A 26,822-nucleotide genomic window follows, 5' to 3' on the forward strand; every position below is an offset into this window, starting at 1 on the left:
AAAGAACCCAAGGCTTGGCATCAAAGGTCCTGGTAGCTTTGGGATCTTAAATCAGGTCCTTGACTACTCTGAATTTCAGTTTCCTCCTTTTAGCAATAAGGATGAAAAATGGGGAATGTTTAACCAACATCTCTGTATGCCTCCCACATCCAGCCCCGGTAACTGCCATTCTCCTCTCTGCTGCTCTGATGTAGACATTTTAGGATTTTAAATGTAAGTGATACCTGGCAGCATTTGTCTCTATGTTCAACCTGGGTATGTTAGTTTGGTAGTATTCATTTTGGTGGGAAGAGGAGGAGGTAAAGTGTGGTAGGAGACAATATGTGGTAAAGTGAGGGCAGGAAGAGGAGAGGAGAGGGGCTGGACACTGGAACTATTCCATAGTACACATTTACCTTTTCCTTATCCATTCACCTGATGATGGACATGTAGTTTGATTCCACACCTTGGCTGTTGAGAAGAATATTTCAGTGAACATAAATCACCAAACATTGTGTTGAACACCATAAACATGCAATTTTTGTTAGCCCACAAACTTCAATAAAACTATGGGGAAAAGACAGTAAAAAGTGTGGATCATAATTCTGACCTTACCTGTCCCATAGTGTTTTATTGAGGATTAATTCAGTACCAACCCAGGCATGGTCAATCCATGACCATGACCAAACACCCGACCCACCAGACCCAACCCAGACTCAATGAGTCAGAATTCCTGGAAGTGGGATCAGGAACCCATTTTAACAGCATGTTTTTTAGATGATTCTTCTGGAGACCATGCAATGAATAAATCATGCAATAAATAAAAGATAATTTTGTTAATTTCAAAAATGTATACAAACTTAAAATGTGTTATACTTTCCTACTACTCTTCCAACCCTCATTCTAGCCCCTCATCCTTCTTTTTGTTCCCTATCTTCATTCTACCTCCTCTACCCCGGGTGTCTCCTATTTGGCCTCCTCCTATCCCCACCAAACTGAAAATATTTAGTCTGTGGCAGCCTATACCCTTAGCAGTCTTCAGTGTTCTCATAAACAACAGGTACAAATAATGTTTGATGAATGAATGAATCTACCAAAGAATACACAGAGTGTACTTAACTATGTCAGATTTTTTTCTTTTTATGGACTAAATCATATTCCATCTATGCATAATTTTATTCTCCAGTCAATATCAAGTGTTTCCACATGTGCCAACTCATGCATCTTCAGTTTCTGAAGCAGGAAAAGGGAGGAAACCTACTTCCAATCTGAACCCCCAAAACCTGAAAGATCCTGAAATAGAAGTGGGAGATGTTTGATACTTGCATTGGTAGCCTGCAGGAAGGAGGAAGGGTCATACTTGCAGACTGGTATTTAGATGTCTCAATCTCTGACCTGATGCCCTTCATTCCTGGGGGTTTTGGATTGAGAGAGAAAACTATCAGCTCTTGCTCCCCTCACCCCAGCAGTTGGTCGAGGCATGGGTGTGTAACTGAGCTCTACCTCTGTACACTTTGACTTAAATTAGAGTGGGTTTGTAAAATGCCTGGAGCACAGTAAGTGCTTTCTCCATGTTCTTTTGGGCTAGCTTCTGCGAGCATTATCAGCATGGTGTATTTGGTTCTCCCCAGCAGATGTATTCAATGGAGGGCAACTGAGTACAGTCCTGGCCTTTGATCAGCTTTCTGTCAACATCTAGGGCAAATAACTTGTTTAAACTGAAAATGAGAAATGTGCTCATCTGGTTTTCTCAAGATGTGCTCCTTGGACTACCTGAATCAGAATGTCTGGGTGTTGGTTAAGAATACAGATTCCTGGGCTCCACCCAAATTACTCATATTCCCAGGGAATAAATCTTCCAAATGTGTTCTTCTTAGTTATACTTAACAGTAGAATCCATTTATAAAATTATACAAGCATAGAGTATGTCTTATTCTAATTAGGACTCCATTCTTGTCGGGGCACATGATGGAGAGATTCATTCAGGTATTGAAATCTATATTTTGAGTAAGCATCACAGGCCAACCTTCATGTTAGGAATGATTGTTTCAGGCACACACCTATAATTCCAGCATCTCAGGAGGCTGAGGCAGTAGTATTGTGAGTTCAAAGCCAGCCTCAGCAACAGCAAGGTGCTAAGCAACTCAGTGAGATCCTCTCTCTAAATAAAATACAAAAGAGGGCTGGCTCAGTGGTCGAGTTCCCTGAGTTCATCCCTTGTACTCCCCCCCCCCCAACACACACACAAATAAAAGATTGCTTTAGTTTATTAGCTGTCAGTCAATCAAACTTGAAAAAGAGCTGATAAACGTTTTAAAATTATAGAAGTTCAAATTCATCTCCAGAAAAAAAGAAATAAGAATATCCAAAGTGGTTGGGAATTGAATGAGGGCTAAGATGGATGGAAATGAGGACACTGTGGGCCAACAAAGCCTCTTTTGACCTCTAATATATCCACTAGAATTTGAATTTGTCTGCTGTCAGAGGAGAAAGAAAATCAAAGTGAGAAATCCTGTAGATAAATAAATTAATTTTTTTTTCTAAACCAAGAACATCAATGAGGTGTCTATGGCATTTTAAAAAGAAGACCTTTTCTCTCTTTTCACATAGGATTCACTTGAGGTGTAAAGCCAGAATGGACTGAAGGTAAGGTTAAGTTTTTTTCTGAAGCTATCCTCTAACAAAGATGTGTTTCCCTTATGACCAATGCACAGAGGAACCCCTACCTAGCATTTAAACAGTCTGCTCTGTTAATTATTGTACTAACATTTTGTCAACTGTCAACTGCTTGGAAATAATTTAATATCCTCCCATCTCTATGCAACACATTTATTGATATTCATGAAGCGAGTTCCTCCAGCCGCGTCTAGACTGAATGTCAATAGGGTCTGCTGAGGGAGACACTTTTCACAGAGGGAGGATATTAATAACGGAATTGAGAAATTATTTTTAATTTGGTTTAATAAAGGATTAGATGGGACAAGACCACTGTGCCCCCTTAATGGTCTAATGCATAAAGAAATGTAACCTGGCTAAATCATTTTGAATATCAAAAATGAGAAATGACCAACTTAACATAATTCACTTTTAGCTGACATTATATTCATAATGTTACAGACCAAACTCTAGTCTTCTGTTATACCAGAGAGTTATTCATGTTCTGTATAAAAAGGACAGTGAATTTTCAGAGGCACTCGCTCCCATTTTTGGAAAACTGACCCATGGAAAAGATTGAAAATTAGATTTGGGGGACAGTTTTGGCATAACTTGTTCTCCCAGAAACTCTAGAAATGCACCTCAAAAAACCATTCAGGCTTCAGATCCAAAAATCTTATAAAGCTGTGACCATCATGGGGTATACAGCAGGTGCTCTGCTAAGCCCTCCCCAGTTTTTAACACACTTAACCCCACCAGCCTTAGGAAGTACACTCACTCATTGCCTGTTCTGTTGTTGGGTTTTTAAGACTTCTGCTTCAGAGAGTTGAGTTAATCATATTCCTCAGTATGAATATGTGGCAATGTGTTTTAGCTATTTCTTACTTTTTCATTAAGATTTAAAGATCCACTGGTGTAGCTCTGTGTATCTCTAACATGATGTGTGTCTGTGAGCCCAGCTTTACAGATGAGAGAACTGCCTCAGAAGGCAAATTGTCCAGCACAGCATTGCAGGGAGGTTAAGTTATTGAGCTGGTCTCCAGGTCAATTTACTCCAAAGATGGTGCTCTAACTATTCTACTGTATTGCTTTCCTTTCAAAAAGCTGTGTAGTTTAGTTACCACAACCATCTGAAGTACAGAGAGGTTAAGTAACTTATGCAACTGATGCAGCTAGTTAATGGCAGAGCTTGGGTGACATCCCAGGTTTCCCTGACCCCTGCAACCTCTCACCACTAGAGTCATCTGAGTTAGACCCCTTCAAACTCCTTTCTCTGTGGTCTCTTTTTGTTTAGTAGCCAGGTGGGGAGAAGAGGGCACTTTTCCTTAACAACAGGCAAAATGTGGAGACAAGAAATCCTGTGGAGAGAAGTGTTGCATGTGTCTGTTCCAATATCCCCACGGCCCATGCCATGGTGCTTAGTCCCATCGGGAGCCAAGGGAGCCTCCGTGGACAATCTTCCTCTCAGGGAAGACTCTGCCAAGGTCTCCTGCTGGAATGATGACAGAGCTCTTTGGTTCTTTTTTTAAGGCTGACATGATGCAATAAGTCTGGTGACAGGAGGTTTTCCTTTGTCTAGTTGTCCTTGGACACTTCATGGCTATGTCTACTAGGGTTATGTAAAACTCCTTGTATTCCTTGGCAGGTGGCCCTGGGAACTTGACTGCATTATCCTTGTGTTAAGAACTAAACAGAGTGAAAGGAGGACCTAAATAATTTCTAAAGAGTTCAGGTCAATCTACTTGGAATCTGGTCTGGTGAACTAAGCTTCGTACACCTCAATTAAACTAAAAGTGTAAAAAATTCGATTGCATGGTTTAAAAACAATTGATTTCAACAATTTGTCACCCAGGCAAGCTTTCTGAATGAGGCATATTTCCTGACATCTTTTTTAATAAAAGAAAAAAAGACATTGACATTTCAGAATAATCTAATTGGGTTTTCTTATTCTAATATAAACTTGAGGGGTTGTCTGGTGGGGGGGAATAAAATGTGGAATGAACTTTAGAGTAAAACAAAGTACACATCTCAGATTCACTTCTTTCCAATGTGACCTTGGGCAACTGACTTGACCTTGACTTATTTCTTCAAATGTGAACTGGGGACAATGACATCCATTTCACAATAGTATTGTGAAATGATACCGTAAAATCCACATAAAATATCTGGTAGAGTAGGAGATATTCATTGAATGTCAGGTCACCATCAGAAAGAAGAGATTAGCAAATATTTTAGAACCTCAGCTAATTTTAAAGATCTTTCTAGTAAGAGTTAAATTATAGATTTTTTCCCTTTGCCCTTTCAGTTCATTTGGTAGAGGACAGCTTAGCTGGGCCTTGAAGCATTTGGAAGGTCATTCTGTGCATGAATTTGTTTTGGCATTTATTTCTGCCTTCTTTATTTTATTTTATCCACTGCCAAGGGGGCATTTTGATTGGCACCGGAGCCAAGTGAAACGAAGCACTCCCTCCGAGGGACATACGAGCAGGAGCTCTGTGAGAATCACCTTCTTTTTGTCTGATGAGGGCTGACTTTCTTCCCCATCACTGTATTTCTGAGAGATGTTTGATGTTTTCCTGGCCCTGTCAGTTTCATTCCTTGCCTGCCTCATTCACCAACACCACAAGGCACTATCAGCTCAGACCCAGAAACATGATGCCAACATTGTAGAATCCATTTAGACATGCTAACGTCTAGTCTGAGGCTTGCGGGGGACTCTGACGAAATTTATGTTAAAGCCTAAACAGAAGGAAAGGTTTCTCTGCTTCTCTGACATTTGGTTTCATTGCTGTGTCTCTTTCCTAGTGATAGGGATTTTGTTCACTGTCCCTTGAAAGATATCAATCACCTGAGCTCACCTGTTCCCATTAGCTGTACTTTTGATCAGTGGCTCCAGAATAAATCATCTGAAAATTTCTACTGCATTAAGCAGAGCCTCTTTTAAGTAGCCTGGGGATGAAATGCATTATTCAATGAGTTCTGTATTCTCCAGCACCCAAAGAAATTTGGGGAGATACAGTGTCTCTGCTTTAGGAGAGAATGTGAGCAGATCAGGTATTCACCAGAAGTGTTTGTGGCACTGTGCACTGTTGAGTCCTCGGGTAGGAAACGTGTCACAAGCAGCAAGGCAGCAGATGAAGTGGCAGCAGTTTGAAATCTTAGCTCAAGTCCTGTTCTTTCAACACATGGGCCCCTACCAGACACCTAGGGAGCTGGTCCTGAATGCAGGATCTCTCTGCTTCTCCTATAAGATTCTAACTTTAGTACTTGGAGTTCTAGAGTTTGCAGGTTACTCTAATGAACACTGACACTTGAGAATCTCTGCGTATTCTGAACACCTTCTTCAAGGACCATATGTTAAGTTTCTTTACAAAATGTCATTTAAAAATTATAAATAAATAAGATATTTACATGAATGGTGTGATAGAACTTTGAAGTTTGGCAGATGTGTCTTTAGCTTTTCTTCTTGATAGCTTTATTGGGATAATATTCACATACCATGCATTTCATCCATTTAAAGTATATCACCCAGCTTTTTTTTTTTTTTTTGTGCACAGAGTTGTGCAACCATCACCTCAGTTGGCTTTAGAACATTTTTATCACAAAGAAATAAACTCCGTAAGTATTAGCAGCCCTCTACATTTCTCTCCCACCACCAGGGAGGGGTAAATGCAGTGTCTACAACTAAGGGGTTTCTGGGAAAACTAAGAAAAATTAATTGCATAAGAGGATCTAACTTCATTCCTAACAAATAATAATCACTGGATATTGATTAGCTTTTGTCTTTCTTTCAGTGAACGAGGCTGCATAATGTTTATGAACGTGTTCCTAATAATATCCTATGTAGAATACCAGCTTCCTACAAATAAGTAAGTTGAGATTTGTGAAAGAACACTTAAAGAGAAGCAGACAGTCATTCTGTGACCTCAAATAGCTTAGCGGATCAGTCAGTTAGGGTATCTCGATATCAGAACCTTGAAATTGAACATAGAGGATAACCATGCCCCACACAGAGATTAGCATATATGAAGATGAATACAACAGATAAGACCATCATTTCCGTCTTCAAGAAGTTAATAGTGCATTTAAGGAGACAGAGTGAACTTATACAATGAGACAAGTGCTGCAACACAGATAGGCAGAGTGCCTTGGGAAAATGGGAGAGTGAATGATGGATTGTGCGTGCCTAGCTGGCGAGGATGTGATAGAGATTTTGTTTAATGTGAGCCTAAAAGCGACAAGTCAGCATTAGGGACATGCAGAACACAAATAAAGGCCTGAAAATCCATGCCTTGTTTAAAACATTGTGGACAAAGGGGTTTGGAGATGAAAAGAAATAGGTATCAAGGAATCAAATTTGGGACCTGAAGGTAAGTTAGTCACCTTTGGTAAGTGCTTAGTAGGGATCTGCTAAGCATCAGAATAGGAAGAGGACATTTTCAAGTGTGTGTTGGGAATGAGACTTATTGAATACAGGGAGCATATGCAGAATGGTTTCAAAGTTTCCATTGTTGAGAAATGCTGAGGCTTCAAGTGTGAAGTTATTGGGGATGAAGATAATGATTTAGGTTCAAGAGCTCAGCCTAGGTAGAATCCAATGGATGTGGGAGACAAAGCAAAGTAAAATAAATGTGGTTAAATTTTCTGACTATAGCAAATAAATGGATGATATTGACTTTGACCAAAAAGGGAACAGAAGAAAAATAAGTGCATAAATAAATTATTGGGATGGGAATAACATACATTTAGTTTTAGGCTCTTTAATATAATTATTAGGTAAAACATAAAGAAAATTCATAACAATATGAGCAAAGCACAATTCATAAGTGAATACTTGTGAACTTGCCACACAAATTTAAAAATACTGTGGTACTAGTAACATAAAAGCTGACTCTGTGTTTCTTCCCAAACCACTCCCCCAACCAGAACTGTTATTTTGTTTTCATAGTTTTACCATTTATGAATATATTCTTATATATTTTTAAATTTTGCTACAATATATAGCATTCTATAAGTTGAATCTTTCAGGTTTTATTATTATTATGAATGTTGTTATTTTAGATTCATTAAAGTTGATTTGTGTAGCTGCACCTTATTCATTTTTCCCTGATGTACACAAAACAGGAAACTGACTATGACAATTTATCCCACTCCTGTGGATGCTCTTGGATTATTGCTATTTTTTATTATTGCAAGAATGCATCTGCTATGAGCATTCTTGCACATGTCTCTCCATTTTGATCATTTTGACTATGAGGAACACATCCAGGTGTTCTAAAGCTCATGATAAACATCCAAGCTGAATACTGGAACCTGGGAGTCTCGGAGAAATAGGTGATACTTAAAGGCTGCTGTCTTGATTGAGCCGACTCAACCAAAGTATATAGAAGACAGGAAATTTAGGGACAAAATCTTTGCAAACACTAACAAAGTATGAAGGTGTGTGCATTAAAGGAGTTTTCTGAGAGTATAAGAGAAACCAGGAGGAAATAATATGAGGGAAATAAATGGAGGAGACTTCATTTAAAAAGTACAGTATATACTTTCAAAAGCAGAGAACATTGAATGGAATTGCCTATTATAACATTATCGTGTCTTAGTGAAAGAGAGCTCACCCAAGGGATGAGGGGGAAATCAGATAATGGAAGAATGTAAGACGAGGTATATTTGTACTGAAATAAGCTGGTTAAAGGAAGGCCAGAATTGGACTGTGAGGTTGAGGATTTATGCGATTCTCCAGTAGTTACATTGAATTAGGGAGCATCAATTTCTGCATTCTGATGATTTCTACATTTCTGCTACTAGTAAAATAGAAGAGAGTGATTACATTCAGCTCACTGCAAGCTTTTTTTTTTTTTTGTCTCATAAGAATCAGAGCATTTAGTTGACTCAATAATCAGAAGAGTTCTTCTTTGCTAATCTTTTGATGTAACTCTGGGGGTTTTCTTTGCATAAAAATAACTTGACTAAAAGAAAACACTTGAATTTCAGTTTCTTTAGATTATAGAACTTAAAAGCACCTAAATCTATTTAATTCAGAATATATCCATATTTTTATAATTTTATCCAAATCTTATAAAGTTTTATTGCCCACATCTATTTCATCATAAAAATAAAGTTGTTCACCCTTATCAAGTCTTTCTAAATTGCTCAGCTAATTATTCATAGAGACCATTTATTTTCCTACTCAAATTTTGGCAATTTGTAAACCAATAGCTATTATAGAAATATATAGATTTGGAACATGGTTATCTCTTGGTGGGAAAAGTGGAGGGAAAAGAAGGATCAATGATGAGCTGTTTAGCTGGCCTGGAGTATCACGCATGCCATGGATGTCAGACAGCAGGTTTCACAGTAGAAGAGTAGAACATTATTAATGTAAACGGAGTCAATTTAAGAGATAACTAACTAAATTTTATTCACTTATAATTTGTACACCAGCATACTTATTTATAAAATATAAAAAAAAGAAATCCACAATATTAATGGTATTGTCACTGTGCTCCCATTATCTCAGGAAACCTAAATTTAACCTTCTTGCAGACCCCAAGATGTCCCACCACCTCCCAGACGTAGGAAGCTTTCTATCTGCTCATCATCCACCCACAGTATAATTGGCTAATGTGCTTCTTAATTTTCATTTCTGAGTCATTAGATAATTTTCAGTTTCCTCTCTCTTATTTGACATTTTAAGGATAAGTTTATGGAATGCAAAGTACAGTTCTGTTTTTTTTTCATAGTGACCACAACTACATAGTCTAATTTATGAGCATATATTTTATGATGCATTTTTATTATAAAATACTAACATGACTACATAAATTTTTACACTTTATTGTGTCTATAGTGCTCATTGCCCTTGTTTGTTAATCCAACAAATAATTATTGATCAGTAATGCCCAACTAGAGTCTCTCTCTAGTTTCAGAGGTCAGAAGGTGTATTTAGGCAGAGAAATAAAGGTGAGAAACAAGCAGACCTGCAATAGAGAGGGACAACTTTCTTCAGGCTCCCCAGTAAGAAGATGGGGCTTGTTAGAGATGTGGTCATAAAGGTGCAGGGAATTGAAGGAGAATGGCCAGAGATGAGGAGGGAGGCTGGGCTGGTGGTGAAGGTAGGTCAGATCAAAAAAGTCACATGGTCTGATTCACATTCAAAAGATTCATCCTAGCTGCTGAATAGAGAATGACAGAAGCTAGGACATCAGTTTTCAGATTAATTTCATGGACAATACGTTAAACAAAAAACGCCAGACACAAAAACATACATGCTTAAAACCTTGTATGTTGACATGGAGGGAGGGGTGAGATTATGCTCTATGTTAGATTAAAAAAAAAAAAAAAACAGGAAGAACCAAACACCTTTTCCAAAATCCCAGTGGGTTTGGGTTTTAAATCTAGGTTTTCCCACTTATTTTATTAATTTGAAAAGTTCAGGTGTATACATTTATATAAAGGATTTTCACTCAGCAACAAAAAGGAGAAGATGACTGAGCATGTGACAACATAAAATAATTCCACAAACGTTATATTGAATGAAAGAAGCCATAATGGAGTGCCTGTTATACGAAGTCCTACAACAGGAAAAATGAATCTATGATCCATGGCAACAGACGTGAATATTTTTGAAAAGTAATAATCTCTCTATGAAAACATGGTGGGAGTGGTGACTGCAAAGGACCCTGAGGAAACCTTCTGGGGTGATGGAAACACCCCATACCTTAATCCACACATGGGTTACATTAGCATACAGATTTTCCAAAGTCCATTGAATTGAATTCTCAGGGGAAAAAAAATCTCAGAAAACTCAGAAGATCTCCTAAATATGTAGGGTGTTAGGGTCTGTAAACAAGTCAAGATGGCTCCTGGCATTTTGCCAGAGGGAGTGGTTTGTGAAGTAACGCCAGCGAGCCATTAAGTGTGGAGATTCCTTATTGGTTGACGGCTCTATCTAGTTTATGTTAATTAAGATAAGCTGTGTGTGATGTATATATACCCCTCCTGTCCTACAATAAACGGCTCCCACTCCTGCTGTATCAATGTACACAAATTGTTTGTCATCCCCCGGTTATTTTGCTGCAGCCGGACTGCCGCAGTAGGGTCCAGATACAACAGTGCGGGAATGGGGAGCCAAGTTTTCTAATGTCAGGTCAAATGCTATTGCCCTGACATAGATCGTGGGCCTAAAATTACTATACCATCCTGCTTCTTTTGCCCTCACCAAGTGCCCTGACTCTGGTACCTGTACAAATCCTCTGCCCTTTGGAGAAATGGTTAATCATGCCTAGAACTCAAAGTCATGCCCTTCCTGGGCAATGTGAATGTCCTTCTAGAGCAAAAGGGCCTGTGTTTGGCACATTTTTCAGGACAAAAGAATAATTTTAGATCCTGAATCACTTGAAAAAAAAAAAACTTCTGTTCTAAGAAAAGCTCTCAGGATCCAGAATGAGGCAAAGAACCAAGACTTCTTAAAATAATCCCTGTAAAGGGACTAGGTTCACTTATCAGAATTAAAGTCACTCTAAGACACTTTTGACAATGGTGTCCACATGATTGATGCCACTGAACTGATAAGGGGAGGCAATGCCCTTACAGGAATGGTATTTTGGCAAAACTCAGCATCTTCTGACTAACAGTTCATTCATTATAAGATTCTATTCATGGATCACATAGTCATACAATCTCATTAGTCTGTCTTTTATCATTTCTAGGTCTACTACAGTCTGTAATTTTCAAGTCTTGGATTTGCATACATGAAAATAAACCTTAAATTTATATTTGATATTGGTTTACAAAGTATTGGGGCCCTGAAGCATGAGACAATCAGGGGAAAGTGAGAGGTGGTAGGTGCTCCATACCTTACCCAGACTTTTGGGTGAGCTGAAGCCACAGTGAAGTATGAGATACCAAGAAATCCAGCTCAAATGATACCTGGACTTCAGAGGAATGCAGAAAATGGAGAGGCTTGCTTTGAGGATAAGGCTTTTGTGGATATCCAAGTTCTCTGGTCCTGTGATTTTGGTCCTTGTCAATGGTACATGATAGTGTCACAAGTCACTTCAGAATATACTCAAACAATCCTTGATACAGATAGGAACATTCTGGAGAGCATAACAAGTTTAGTCTCATGAGGGTCTGGAGGCCAGAAGTCTTGATGTTGGCAGGGTTTATTCTTGCTGAAGGCTGTGAAGGTTCTGTTCCAGGCCTTTCTCTTGGGCTTTGTCTATGCATGTCTGTGTCCAAATTTCCCATTATGATAAAGATATCAGTCATATTGCAATAGAATTCACTTTAATAACCTCATTTTACCTTGATTACTTCTGCAAAGACTGTATCTACTGAGTTCACATTCTGAGAAAGTAGGGATTAGGACTCCAACATGTCCATTTCAGGGGACATAATTCAGCCCAAGACAATCAAGTCTAGGTTTCCATATATTAAAACAAGTTCATTCATCTCACAGGGTTACATAAAAATGAAAATCAGTCAACGTATATAAAAACACTTAGTAAACGGCATATTCCACACAAAAATAAAATAGTAGAAGTGGTGGGATCTAAATACATACACACACACACACACACACACACACACAAACACATAATCATAAGAATTCTTTCTTGCAGAGAGCAATTGTACACCTGGTACGATTCAGAATGAATTAACTCACAATATATGAAGTCTCCAGTGGAGATTAGTGGTAGAAGTGCTACCTTCATTCAATATGAGGAAACTGAAGGACACCAAGTTGATGCAACTCGCTAAAGGCCACAGCTTGAAGGTGGCGTGCCTGCTTGCAAGTCACTGCACTCGGGGCCAGAGCCTGTGGGCCTAATCCCTACCCTCTTTACCATACAGTTATTAGTAATTGTTATAAAAATAGAAATAGATTTTTTAAAATGAAAATAGAAATGATTTCTATAGGTAACTAGGTAAAAAAAAATAGTTGACTATGAGGATGTGGTAGATAGCTAAACTAGTGTTATTATATAGTAAAAAATAGTTATAGAAAAGTAAGTTAAAGTGGATGGGAGAGAAAAGTAGTAATTTTAAAATTTTACCCATAGCGGTTTTCTAGTTAAAGGAGTAATGTCGTGTGATAAAGAGCAAAATCAGCCTGCTTTCAAATCCTAGGCAGGGCATTTGCTAACTTTGTGATTTTGGTAATGAGGCACTTTATTGCCTCAAGTTTTTTGTTGTTTGTTTGTTTTTCATTTAAAAAATATATAATAAAAGCAATATTTTTATAGTTGTTATGGGGAGGGAATAGTCTAATATTTATAAAATGCTCAGAAAATAATACTTGACATAAAGTAAGCTATAGATTATTATGAATAATCATATTGACAAAGTAATTCCAGACTGTAGGATGGAATTTGAGTTTCAAAGAAACCTTGCCTTGTCCCTGAGATCCTACCTCACAGCTGGATTGAAGGAGAGCTTGGAAATAATAGTTAATATAATAGACTAGTGGCAGCACCTTTGACCCACAAATAAACAGAGCTTTTCTAAACAAATTATTTCAGCACATGTCATGTGCATGGTCTAGCCCCTTCTCCAATGGCCAGAGGGTGTAAACGGATAATAAACCTATTTTAGAGATGCTTAAATTGAGACTTGTCCAGGAATTTGGGATTCTTGTGCCAAACCCAGGCCTGTTAGTTTCCACCAAAATTAGTAAACTGAAACACAAACCACATATCCCTTTTTTGTGTCTTTTCTTCTAATTCCTGAGAATGAATGTTATTACATCTAAGGTGCTTAGACTGATCCTGTATATTGTCAAGAGATTAAGTTATTGAGTTAAGAAGAACAATGTCTTTCACCCAACAGAAGGCACCTTACAATTTCTCTGACATTTTTTTTCTTCTCCTAATGAGTTATCAATATGAACTACACAAAGAAAATTATAGTTACAGGTCTTCTGATTATTTTATTTTCTTTGAATATTGCTTAATCATGACAAAATTGTCCATGGGGACAGTTTTTCCATAAGATTTTCAACAATAATATAGACACGGAGCTAAACAGAGTAAGAGGTTTATAATGTAGTATAGACAGCTGCTTTGGGAGATGTATGGAATTCTGCTTTTGCTGAAGAATTAGCATAAGATTATCATCTAATTATTATTATCAACTCATAATCCATGTGAACCCGTATGGATGCCTTGGAAGGGAAAGGGAATGGAGGGAATGGAGACTTTGGCCTCTCAATTTAATATTAGAAAACTAAATTGAGTGTGTCTGTACAGCCTTACCTGAACTTGTTATGCCTCATCTATTCCGAGGCACAGATGCATTTAGGAAAAAGGTGGGGAGGAGCAGAAGTTGCTGAAGCACTTGGGGCTGAATCTGAGTAACTAGAGGGAAATGTTCCAGAATCAAGGTTTGAAGGAATCTTGCTGGGGCCAGTCTAAAGAGGCACCATGTGTATCCTTGTCCAACAAGAGAATCCCAGACAGTCTCCGCCTTCCTTCCTCTCCTTGTCTTTATCTCCCACCAAGGCCAGCCCTTCCCTTCAGTCTATGTACAGCTGGGGATCAATTCCCACAGGACAGCTCAGTGGACCTGCTGAGCTGGTGACTGACAACCACATCTGCAGTGAAGCATTTAGGAAGCCCATCTATGATTCCCAAGTCCATGTCCTCAAATCAGCATTACACATAATAAAACTGACATTAAAGCAAATGATAATGGAGTAATATGGTTCCTTCTGTCTGTTTCCTGTTGTTTGTTTCTCATTCTTTTCCAAAACTTTATTGCATCCTTTGCCCAGTCTCAACAGACTAAATGAGTTAATACGTGTAAAGCATCAGTATGGTGTCTGGAACATTATCAGTCCAATAAATATTAACTGTTGCATCCTCTGGCTCCTCACGTTATGGGAACCAGAGGAATTCCAGGGAGGTGGGATGAGTGCAGCCTGTGGGGTGGGGCTGGAGGTTGGATACTGTGGGTAGCTTGCTCTGCAAACTGTGATATGTACTAAGAACATTCTTGAGGTTTTGGTTCCATTTTTGAAATTGTTGTTCCATCAACAATATTTTATTCTGAAATTTAATTTACTTCTTTCAAGTTTAGATCTATATGAGGCATAATAACCAACCTTTTCTTAATTTGGTTATTTCTGACTTATCTATGGCTGTAATTATTTCAAGGACATATGTCAGAGTCAATATCAGAGCTATGAGAAATAGAGATGTGTGCTTTCTGGGCTGTGGGGTTCCTAATTTTATACTTTAAAATCCATTAAGAGGGCAGGTCTAGGATGCCCAACGTGTGGTGTTCTGCTTCATGTTTTACTATTATAGAAGGAGTTGTGCCCCACTTCCTACCCTTTCTATTTTTAGTACGGACATTGGTCTCATCCTTCAAGAAATATGGGTTACGAGCTGGCAGAGTTCACTGGGATAAAATGATAAGCAAAGAGGAATCTGCCAAAATGCACAGCCAGGGGATGATCCCGGTTTCCTGGGGGCAATGAAGCTCATACAATGGGGGACCCTCTTAAGGAAAAGAATGAAATTATGAACACAAAATGGGAGTCCTCAAAGAATAAGCTTCATTAACTTCAGAGTGAACTAGCTTCCGTAGGCAGCCAAGGACTGTGGGCATGACCCGAAATTGCATCAAATCATCCCTTATACTGTTTCCCCTGAGGCAGAAATGGTGGCCACAAAGCAACTTCCAATCAGACCTATCTCCTTTCATTTGACACACTGATGGGGGAGCTCCGTCTCTAATCTCTAATAGAAACATTAAACAGCAGGCAAGCACAATTTCTATCTGAAAAGAATTTTTGTACCACCTTTGCAAATGTCCCTTCCCTGTTGCATTGCAAATGCTGCATGCCCTCTTCCCTTGTTGCAATATGCATAATGTACCATTAGGAATATAAACTCAATACTATAGAATATGTGACTCAGGATGTGTTCTCAGTTACCAAGTATCAAATTAAAAATTCAGAAAAAGCCAGTGTGAGAAGGCTTCATATTCTATGATTCCAACTACATGACACCGAGGAAAGGCATGTCCCTTGACACAATAAAAGATGTCAGGGCTTAGAGGGAGGGAGAGATTAACAAGCAGAGCACGGACGATTTTTTTTAGGTTAGTGGGATTGTTCTGTATGATGGCAGATATATATCATTATAAATTTGTCAAAACTCATAAGCCCTCGTCTATTTGGGCTTCTACAACAAAATATTATAGACTAGATAGTTGATAAACAACACAAATGTTTATCCCACAGTTCCAGAGGTACTAGGAGAGCTGTATTCTCACTGCAAGCTTACACTGTGGGAAGGGCATGGCAAATTCCATAGCTGCTTCTTTCAGATCATTGATCAGATCCTGAGGCTTTCCCCTCATGGCCTGGTCACCTTGCAAAGACCCAACCTCTTAAAATAATTACATTAGGATTGGGCTTATTGGGCATGGGTTTAGTGGGAACATAAGCATCCAGACCAAAATCTCTGGGATTGAATTTGTGGATGGTGAACACAAACGTCCAGAGCACAGCATTGGAATATCATGCTGAGAGTGAACTCTGGGGACACTGAGCAACATCATGCAGGTCAAGTTTTCCTCTTTCCTCTTAAGTTCAGTGTTTGGGAGACTTTGAGTTAGAATAAGAAAGGCAAGATCAATAAAAAAAGAGTCATAACATTTGAAGTGACATTTACATGCACAGGAATGCAGAGCAGAAATAGCAAAGAAGCAATTAGACACAATGCATCATAAACCATTTTAACAACGGAAGGGGTTTGGGGCTTCAAAGGATGGTAAGTCATGGGGAAGTTACTAGCAAGCATTATGGGGAAACTAATGGGAGATAAGGGTTATTTGACTTATTTATCTCAAACTCATCCTGGGGCAGTCTCTCCATCTCCAGTGTGAGAGTTGTGGGACTCCTCCTAGTACGTGAGACTGGACATCTTCACAAAGGGAAATGTATGCCCTGCTTTTTAGACAGATAACAGGACAGCAGAGAGCTCTTCTGCATCTGCTGATTCTCAATGGCCTTTGGGTCAAACATTCTTATGCCAAAGTGGCATATTTTGGATAGACATATTCTGATTCCCTTCTATGACAATTATATGTCTGTATAGGTTCATTGACTGTAACCAGTGTGGCACAGGATATTGACAGTAGGACAGGGTGTGGGAGTGGGGGAGAAGGGAGATCTTAGAAACTCTGTATTTTCTGCTCAATTTTGCTGTGAACCTAAAATTGCTCTAAAAATGGAAACTTATTAAAAATCTAGAGTGAGGTAAGTAGAAGATTTATTTTAAAGAATTACTGAAAGGAGAAAGGAACTACTATAATAGGGAGAACTCTTTGACTATAAAATCTCAGACGTCTCACAGCTTAGGCAGAAAAAGGCTGATCAGGAGGAGTGGACAGGACTAGCAAGGACCAGGTGTCAGAAAGTAGGACTGTCCGGTGGAGTAGTCTGATTGGTTAATAGATCAGAGGATATTTTCCCCTTTGCTCTTTCTGGGAGAAGCTGTAAGGAAGAACTAAATGATGACTTGGTCTGAGAATGCATCAAATTTAGGCATTAGGGAGAAGGGAAGAAGCCTCAGCAAAGTTTTATCAAGTCATGTTGGTGGGCATTTTGAGTTCATTGATCAATGGAGACAAACAGTTCAGCTCATAATTTATAAACCAAAAATGGGAATTTGGAGGATCAGTGTTTGGCCTTGACATAGGCAAACAATGGCAGCATCCTTGAGTTTTATCTGACTCATATGAGGAAGGGTGGTTCTTTCCAATAAGCCATTTCCTGGAACACTTTAGTCCAAGAGCAATTTATTTTACCAGCAAGTGCCCTGATTGTACCTTGGCAGGAAAGTGTTGGTGATGTTGTCAGGAGAAGTTCAGTCAAGGAGATTGAGAACTTTGCTCTCTAAATGGACGTCACATATGCTCTCCAATGAGACTGTGATTGTGGCTGGAGAACAAAGGGATGACCACAAAACCCATCTTCACTTATTTAGATGCCAACCAATAATACCTCATTTTTAAAAAGGATACTATGGAACATATGCTAAGCAGTCAGGGCACTGGAACAGCAAGCATGAACTAGGAGATATGGTCATTTATCCTTCACATGTCTGTAAATAGAAATGTAGTAATAGTGCAGACTAGCTTGTGTGGATTCCCAATAACAGAAGCTGCATGGTAATGGAGAAAAATTGAAAACATTTCCTCTAAAACCTGGAACAAGACAGGGATGCCCTCTTTCACCACTTCTATTTAACATAGTTCTTGAAATTCTAGCCAGAGCAATTAAACAGATGAAAAAAATTAAAGGGATAAGATAGGAAAAGAAGAACTAAAACTATCACTATTTGCCAATGATATGATTCTATACCTAGAGGATCCAAAAAATTCCACCAGAATACTTCTAGAACTAATAAATGAATTCAGCAAAGTAGCAGGATATAAAATCAACAACTATAAATCAAAGGCATTTCTGTACATCAATGACAAATCCTCTGAAAAAGAAACTGGAAAATCACCCCATTTATAATAGCCTCAAAAAAAAAAGGTAATACTTGGGAATCAACAAAAGAGTAGAAAGACCTATACAATGAAAATTACAAAATGATAAAAAAAGAAATTAAAGAAGACCTCAGAAGATGGAAAGATCTCCTTTATTTTTTAATAGGCAGAATTAATACTGCCAAAATGTCCATACTACCAAAAGCACTACACAGATTTAATGCAATTCCAATCAAAATCCCAAAGATATTTCTCATAGAAATAGAAAAAGCAATCATGAAATTCATCCAGGAAAATAAGATACCCAGAATAGCTAAAGCAATCTTTAGCAAGAAGAGTAAAGCAGGTGACATCACTATACCAGACAAGGCCTATACTACAGAGCAATAGTTAAAAAAAAAAAAAAAAGCATGATATTGGACCAAAATAGACTTGTAGACCAATGGTATAGAATAGAGGACACAGAAACAAACCCACATAAATACAGTTATCTCATACTAGACAAAGGCGCCAAAAACATATATTGGAAAAAGCCTCTTCACAAATGGTGCTGGGAAAACTGGAAATCCATATGCAGCAAAAATAAAATTAAGCCCCTATTTCTCGCCATGCACAAAACTCAAAGTGGATCAAGGACCTAGGAATTCGAACAGAGACCCTGCACCTAATAGAAGAAAAAGTAGGTCCTAATCTTCATCATGTTGGATTAGGCCCCTACTTTCTTAGCAAGACTCCTATAGTGCAAGAAAAAAAATGAAGAATCAATAAATGGGATGGAGTCAAACTGAAAAACTTACACTCACCAAAAGAAACAATTGGTGAGGTGAAGAGAGCCTACAGAAAGGGAGCAAATTTTTACCACACGCACATCAGATAGAACACTAATCTCTAGGATGTATAAAGAACTCAAAAACTTAACACCACAAAAACAAATGACCCTATCAATAAATGGGCCAAGGAAATAAACAGACACTTCTCAGAAGAGGATATACAATCGATCAAGAAATATATGAAAAAATGTTCAACATCTCTAGCAATTAGAGAAATGCAAATCAAAACCACTCTAAGATTTCATCTCACTCCAGGTAGAATGGCAGCTATTAAGAATACAAACAACAATAAATGTTGGTGAGGATATGGAGAAAAAGGCACACTCATACATTGCTGGTGGGTCTGAAAATTGGTGCAGCCAATCTGGAAAGCAGTATGGAGATTCCTTGGAAAACTGAGAATGGAACCACCGTTTGACAGAGCTATACCACTCCTCGGTTTTACCCAAAGGACTTAAAAACAGCATACTACAGTTACGCAGCCACATCAGTGTTTATAGCAGTTCAATTCACAATAGCTAAATCATGGAACTAACCTAGATATGCTTCAATAGATGAATGGATAAAGAAAATGTGGTATATATACAGAATGGAATATTACTCAGCATTAAAAGAGAGTAAAATCATGGCATTTGCAGGTAAATGAAGGAGTTGGAGAATATAATGCTAAGTGAAGTAGCCAATCCCCCAAAACCAAATGCTGAATGTTTTCTCTGATATGTAGATACTGATCCATTGGGGAAGTCCAGGGGGAGCATGGGAGGAATGGAGGAGCCTTAGACAGGGCAAAAGGGATGGAGGGGAAAGATGGTGGAATGATATGGACATCATCACCCTAAGTACATGTATGAAGACACAATAGAATGACTCTGTGTACAACCAGAGACATAAAAAATTGTGCTCTTTGGGTGTACTATGAATTGAAATGCATTCTGCTATCATGTATAACAAATTAGAATAAATAAATAAATTTTAAAAAACAGAAGAATTCCCATTATGTGTTATGTATAACACATAAAATAGGGAAACCATTGGTTACTATGAGATGCTGAAATTTCTTAATCCAAAAACAGTAGACCTCAAATAAATATTAGATATTAAGGAGAAAGTAAGTTAAATAAATTCCTTCTTGCTAAGGTGAAAATGGCATCTATTTTATACTTACAGACAAACTACAATATACTGATGAAAGTGGTTATAAAAATGCAATATGTGCATGTTCATCTGTTTATGTGTGCATACATAGAGAAAAAAAAACTCAAGTTTCAACAGTTTTGTGATTAAACAGGAGATGAATTAAAATATTTATCATTGCAGGGTACAATTTTAATAAATTTGGTTTCATTTTTCTCAGAACCCACTGGAAATCTTATAAGTATTCAAACTGCAGCATCAGCTTCTGAAGCTTTTTTCAAACTGTATTTAAGACTCCAGGAGAGCAGATACTCTGCATGTAAGGGAATGGGGCAGTAACTGGGAGACAGGCACAATGGAGTGCTTCTTGGGTAATCATTTTTCTTTCTTAACCCTGGTTGCATTGTTGGTTTGCCAGCATGTTCCTTTTGTGGAATTTCGCCGCTGTGTGCACTTGAGATCCCCACGTTCCTCTGCATGTATCAGTTGAGGATGCCATCACTGCATACCATAGACTACATAACTTAAGCAAAAGACTTTCTCATTATTATGGATGCAGGAAATTCAAAGTCACAATCATTTGTTATCTTATTGTCTAATTTTTTGAGTTCTTTGTATACTCTGGATATTAGGGCTCTATCTGAAGTGTGAGGAGTAAAGATTTGTTCCCAGGATGTAGGCTCCCTATTTACCTCTCTTATTGTTTCTTTTGCTGAGAAAAAACTTTTTAGTTTGAGTAAGTCCCATTTGTTGATTCTAGTTATTAACTTTTGTGCTATGGGTGTCCTATTGAGGAATTTGGAGCCCAACCCCACAGTATGTAGATCGTAGCCAACTTTTTCTTCTATCAGACGGCGTGTCTCTGATTTGATATCAAGCTCCTTGATCCATTTTGAATTCACTTTTGTGCATGGCAAGAGAAAGGGATTCAGTTTCATTTTGTTGCATATGGATTTCCAGTTTTCCCAGCACCATTTGTTGAAGATGCTATCCTTCCTCCATTGCATGCTTTTAGCCCCTTTATCAAATATAAGGTAGTTGTAGTTTTGTGGATTGGTTTCTGTGTCCTCTATTCTGTACCATTGGTCCACCCGCCTGTTTTGGTACCAGTACCATGCTGTTTTTGTTACTATTGCTCTGTAGTATAGTTTGAAGTCTGGTATTGCTATACCGCCTGATTCACACTTCCTGCTTAGCATTGTTTTTGCTATTCTGGGTCTTTTATTTTTCCATATGAATTTCATGATTGCTTTCTCTATTTCTACAAGAAATGCCGTTGGGATTTTGATTGGCATTGCATTAAACCTATAGAGAACTTTTGGTAATATCGCCATTTTGATGATGTTAGTTCTGCCTATCAATGAACACGGTATATTTTTCCATCTTCTAAGATCTTCTTCTATTTCTCTCTTTAGGGTTCTGCAGTTTTCATTGTATAAGTCTTTCACCTCTTTTGTTAGGTTGATTCCCAAGTATTTTATTTTTTTTGAGGATATTGTGAATGGAGTGGTTGTCCTCATTTCCATTTCAGAGGATTTGTTGCTGATATACAGGAATGCCTTTGATTTATGCGTGTTGATTTTATATCCTGCCACTTTGCTGAATTCATTTATTAGCTCTAATAGTTTCTTTGTAGACCCTTTTGGGTCTGCTAGGTATGGAATCATGTCATCTGCAAATAGTGATAATTTAAGTTCTTCTTTTCCTATTTTGATGCCTTTAATTTCTTTCGTCTGTCTAATTGCTCTGGCCAGTGTTTCGAGAACTATGTTGAACAAGGACCTGAACAGACAATTCTCAGAGGAGGACATACAATCAATCAACAAGTACATGAAAAAATGCTCACCATCTCTAGCAGTCAGAGAAATGCAAATCAAAACCACCCTAAGATACCATCTCACTCCAGTAAGATTGGCAGCCATTATGAAGTCAAACAACAACAAGTGCTGGCGAGGATGTGGGGAAAAGGGTACACTTGTACATTGCTGGTGGGACTGCAAATTGGTCCAGCCACTTTGGAAAGCAGTATGGAGATTTCTTGGAAATCTGGGAATGGAACCACCATTTGACCCAGCTATTCCCCTTCTTGGTCTATTCCCTAAAGACCTAAAAAGAGCATGCTACAAGGACACTGCTACATCGATGTTCATAGCAGCACAATTCACAATAGCAAGACTGTGGAACCAACCTAGATGCCCTTCAATAGACGAATGGATAAAAAAATGTGGCATTTATATACAATGGAGTATTACTCTGCATTAAAAAATGACAAAATCATAGAATTTGCAGGGAAATAGATGGCATTAGAGCAGATTATGCTAAGTGAAGCTAGCCAATCCCTAAAAAACAAATGCCAAATGTCTTCTTTGATATAAGGAGAGTAACTAAGAACAGAGTAGGGACGAAGAGCATGAGAAGAAGATTAACATTAAACAGGGATGAGAGGTGGGAGGGAAAGGGAGAGAGAAGGGAAAATGCATGGAAATGGAAGGAGACCCTCAGGGTTATACAAAATTACATACAAGAGGAAGTGAGGGGAAAGGGAAAAATAATACAAGGGGGAGAAATGAATGACAGTAGAGGGGGTAGAGAGAGAAGAGGGGAGGGCAGGGGAGGGGGGATAGTAGAGGATAGGAAAGGCAGCAAAATACAACAGACACTAGTATGGCAATATGTAAATCAATGGATGTGTAACTGATGTGATTCTGCAATCTGTATATGGGGTAAAAATGGGAGTTCATAACCCACTTGAATCAAAGTGTGAAATATGATATATCAAGAACTATGTAATGTTTTGAACAACCAACAATAAAAAAATTAAAAAAAAATAAAAATAAAAATAAAAGTCACAATCATGAATTAGGCTCTGAAGCAAGATTGCCTGGGTGTGACAACAGTTCTGCCACGTGCCAGCCATGCACCCTGTGACTGAGTCTTTTAATCTGTAAAATGGGGATAATGATACTTATCTCCCAGGCAGCTGATGTGTGCAAAGCACTTAGAACCCCACCAGGTGTTGATGCTGTGTAGTTTCAATGAGATCACATTTAGAGTTGCTTCTGTGATAATTAGATTGTTATTTTAATGAGACCCACAGTGCCTCATTTTTGCATGAGCTTTCTATCCAGTGGCTGGCACAGAGAGGTGGTGCTGATCTGCAGGCATTCACCCTTTCTCTGATGTTGCTGTAGGGTTTGCATTGCAGCATGGTCTCTCTTGGCTTATTCCCACAAGTCGTCATAGAATGTGTGCTCTCCATCACAGAGAGCATGATGGTGCAGCAGGAGCCATAGTAAAGTTCTGAGTTTAAACGGACTTTTCAGTTGTTTACTTCTGGCCTTAACCTTTGCAAAGTGAGGCTGAGCTGATTTGTTGGTTTCATCTTGACTTGGGATTGCCTCCTCTCTTTCCCCATACTTTTCTCCCATCACCATCTCCATTACCTTTGCTAGCACGTCCTGCCCTGACCAATGATATACATGACTGTAGTTCATTAGAGGATTAGTTTGGTTGGTCCTTCCTGTAGGAAGTCCTCCCTGATATCACTCATCTTCCTTTGCACCCAGAAGATGGGATGGGGTCGGCACCAGCTCCATTCTTTCTGCACACTTTGATCATAGCACTTTCCACACACTCTTAGCTATGTGTCTTTTTCTTCCACCAGAAGATATGCCTTGGCATCAGGGCACCAGTGCTTAGATCTTATTCAACTCCAGATCACCAGAGCTGGCCACAGCACCTGGCATCCTGGGGCTCAGGAATGTTTCCTGAATGAATGAATGAATGAATGAATGAATGATGACTAAACAAGTTGTCTTCTTGAATTTCCTCTACACAGCAGACACCCCCAGCTCCTGAATTCCCCGCCCTCAGCCCCTGATTTTGCCCGCACAGCATCCTGCACAACTCTTATGGCATCTTTTTCCTGCACACATACCTCACCTTTGAGGCCATCTGCTCTATTGTTAGGCTGCTCTATTTTTAGAAAAATTATTTGAGCAGAAACTTCACTCCAAGCATCTTCTAGCTTTAGGGATTAATTCTGCCATCTGGAGCAAAGCAGACCTACTCTTTCCTTTATAAGGTAATCCTTCCCATACTCAAGACCATTATTCAGTCTTTTAAAAATATTTTAATTGATCAACAATAGGAGTATATATTTATGGAGCACATTGTGAAGTTATAGCACATGTACACGTTGCAGAATAATTAACACACATCTAATTAATATATAAAGTCCCACACATTCTTAGCATTTCTTTGGGTGTGTATGTGTGGGGGAGGGGGAGTACTGGGGATTGAACTCAGGGGCACTCAAACACTGAGCCACATCCCCAGACCTATTTTGTATTTTTATTTAGAGACAGGGTCTCACTGAGTTGCTTAGTCCCTCACTTTTGCTGAGGCTGGCTTTGAACACGTGATCCTCCTGTCTCATCCTCTGGAGCCACTGTATTATAGGCATGTGCCACTGCACCGGGCTTAGCTTTTCTTTAGGGTGAAAACATATGAAATCTATTCTTTCAGTAATTTTGAATATACAGTACATGAGCTGTAGTCACCATGCTGTGCAGTTGATCACTAGAACTAATTTCACTGATCTAAACTGAAATTTTGTACCCTTTTATTGCCATTTCTCCTTTTTACCAGCTATCTAAAAACCACCCAGCCTTCAAAAACCCCCATTTGAATCTCTCCTTTGATCTTTTTGGATTCCTCATACTAAGTGAGATCAGAAGGCATTTGTCCCCATAATCTTGGCTTATTTCACTCAGAATGATGTCCTCCAGGCTCAACTATGATGTTGTCAGTTTCAGGATTCTCTTCTGTTTTAAGGCTGAATAGTATTTTGTTGTGTATGTATAACACATGTTCCTATTCCGTTCATGCCTTGATGGACACTTAGATTGTTTCCAAGTCATGGCTCTTGTAAGTAGTGCTGTAGTGAACAGGGGAGAGTATATTTCTCTTTGATGTATTGATTGCATATCCTTCACATACAAGCTCAGGAGTGGAGTCACAGGATCATTTGATAGTTCTAGTTTTAGTTTTCTATGGCACCTCCATTCTTTTTTTCTATAATAGCTGAATCAATGTATATGCCCACCTACAGTGTACAAGGATTCCTTTTCTCACATTCTCATCAACACTTGTTATCTTTCATCTTTTTGATAAGAGCTATTTTAACAGGTGTGAGGAAATACTTCATTGTGACTTTAATTTGCATTTCCCTGATTCTTGGTGATAACTGAGCTCTTTTTCATATATCTGTTGCTCATTTATCATATCTTCTTTGGAGAAATGTCTATTAAACTTCTTTGGCCATTGTTTAAAAAGATCTGTTTTCTATTAAGTTCCTTGTGTACTTTGGATATCAACCTGCAGATATTTTCTCAACTTGTAGGTTGTCTCTTTACTATTATTTTCTTTGCTATGAAGAGGCTTTGTAATTTGAAGCAATCCAATAGAGACAGAGAAATGGTCTCATTTTCTTTTGTGGCCTATGCTTTTGGGATCCTATCCAAGAAATCTTGATCCAGACCAATGTTGTGAAGCTTTCTTCCTGTTTTCTTCTAGTAGTTTTTAGTTTCAACTCTTAAATATAAGTTATAAATATAAGTTTTTAATCCAATTTGAGTTGATTGTTCTACATGGAGTTTGAGAAGGGTCTAGTTTCATTCTTCTGCATGTGAATGTTCACTTTCTCCAAGACCATTTATTCAGAATTTAGTAAAGATGCAAGATATAAAATCCCTATAGAAAAATCTGTAGCATTTCTATACAATAATAATGTACCAGCTGCAAAAGCTGAAAAAGAAATTACAAAATAATCCTCTTATGATAAGATCCAAATAAACAAGTATATAAAACAGTAGTAAATTTAACCAGGGAGGAGATAGACCTACATACTGAAACTACACAATGCTGATGAAAGAAACTAAAATAAAAGACACAAATGTAAATATATCCCATGTTCACAGGTAGGAATAATTAATATTGTTATGATTTTCATGCTATCCCAAACAATCTACTTATTCCTTGCAATCTCCATAAAAAATCCTAAAATGTATATGTAATCACAAAGATTTATAAAGCCAAATTAATTTTTGAGGAAATAAATGAAGTCCAAAGAACTATAATACCTGATTTCAAAATAGATTACTAAACTATAATAATAAAAACAGCCTGATACTGCCATGTAAGCACATTCACAGACCGGCAGAATAGGAGAGTCCAGGAATGAACTTAGACATTTGTGGCCAACTGATTTTCATCAAAGATGTCAAGAACATACACTGGGGAATGGATAGTCTCTTTATTTTCCTTTTCACTATTTTTTCACATCAGGGAATATTTCCAGTTCCCTCAATCTCATATTTGTTCACTTAATCTTTCACTTACTCATTCATTCATTCATTCATTCATTCATTCATAAAATCACTTATTTGTTTAATCTCTCAGTCCAAGGCTCCTTCATTCTACAAATATTCTAATTTCCTATTATAAATTTTCTCAGAATTGAAGGAGTAATGTTCAATTCAATAGCTATAAATTCCAGTCTCTCGTGTCCATATTTACAGTTTGGTGAGGAAGCCCAGTTCAACATGGGGTAATGATTGCTTTGGTTTGAGAAATTCAGGGTGGTAAGAGAACACAGGGTGGCCCCCAACCTTCATTGAAGGAGCCATGCAAGTCTTGCTGGTGGGCATGGTAGCA

At 38.2% G+C, this 26,822-nt stretch overlaps 1 long non-coding RNA gene across 2 annotated transcripts in view; it reads right to left on the minus strand.

Annotated features, from left to right (window-relative positions):
• LOC124106794 (uncharacterized) overlaps positions 1 to 26,822 on the minus strand; it is a 105,507-nt gene that overhangs the window by 29,580 nt on the left and 49,105 nt on the right. For both annotated transcript variants that reach the window (XR_006856162.2, XR_009228687.1), the window contains exon 2: positions 396 to 450. This is a non-coding gene — a long non-coding RNA (uncharacterized LOC124106794). The remainder of the gene's footprint in view (positions 1 to 395; positions 451 to 26,822) is intronic.

The sequence above is a fragment of the Marmota monax genome, unplaced genomic scaffold, assembly GCF_021218885.2.
Source record: "Marmota monax isolate L192 unplaced genomic scaffold, Marmota_monax_Labrador192_F-V1.1 WCK01_AAM20220418_F8-fsc00003, whole genome shotgun sequence".
NCBI classification, from domain to species: Eukaryota; Metazoa; Chordata; class Mammalia; order Rodentia; family Sciuridae; genus Marmota; species Marmota monax.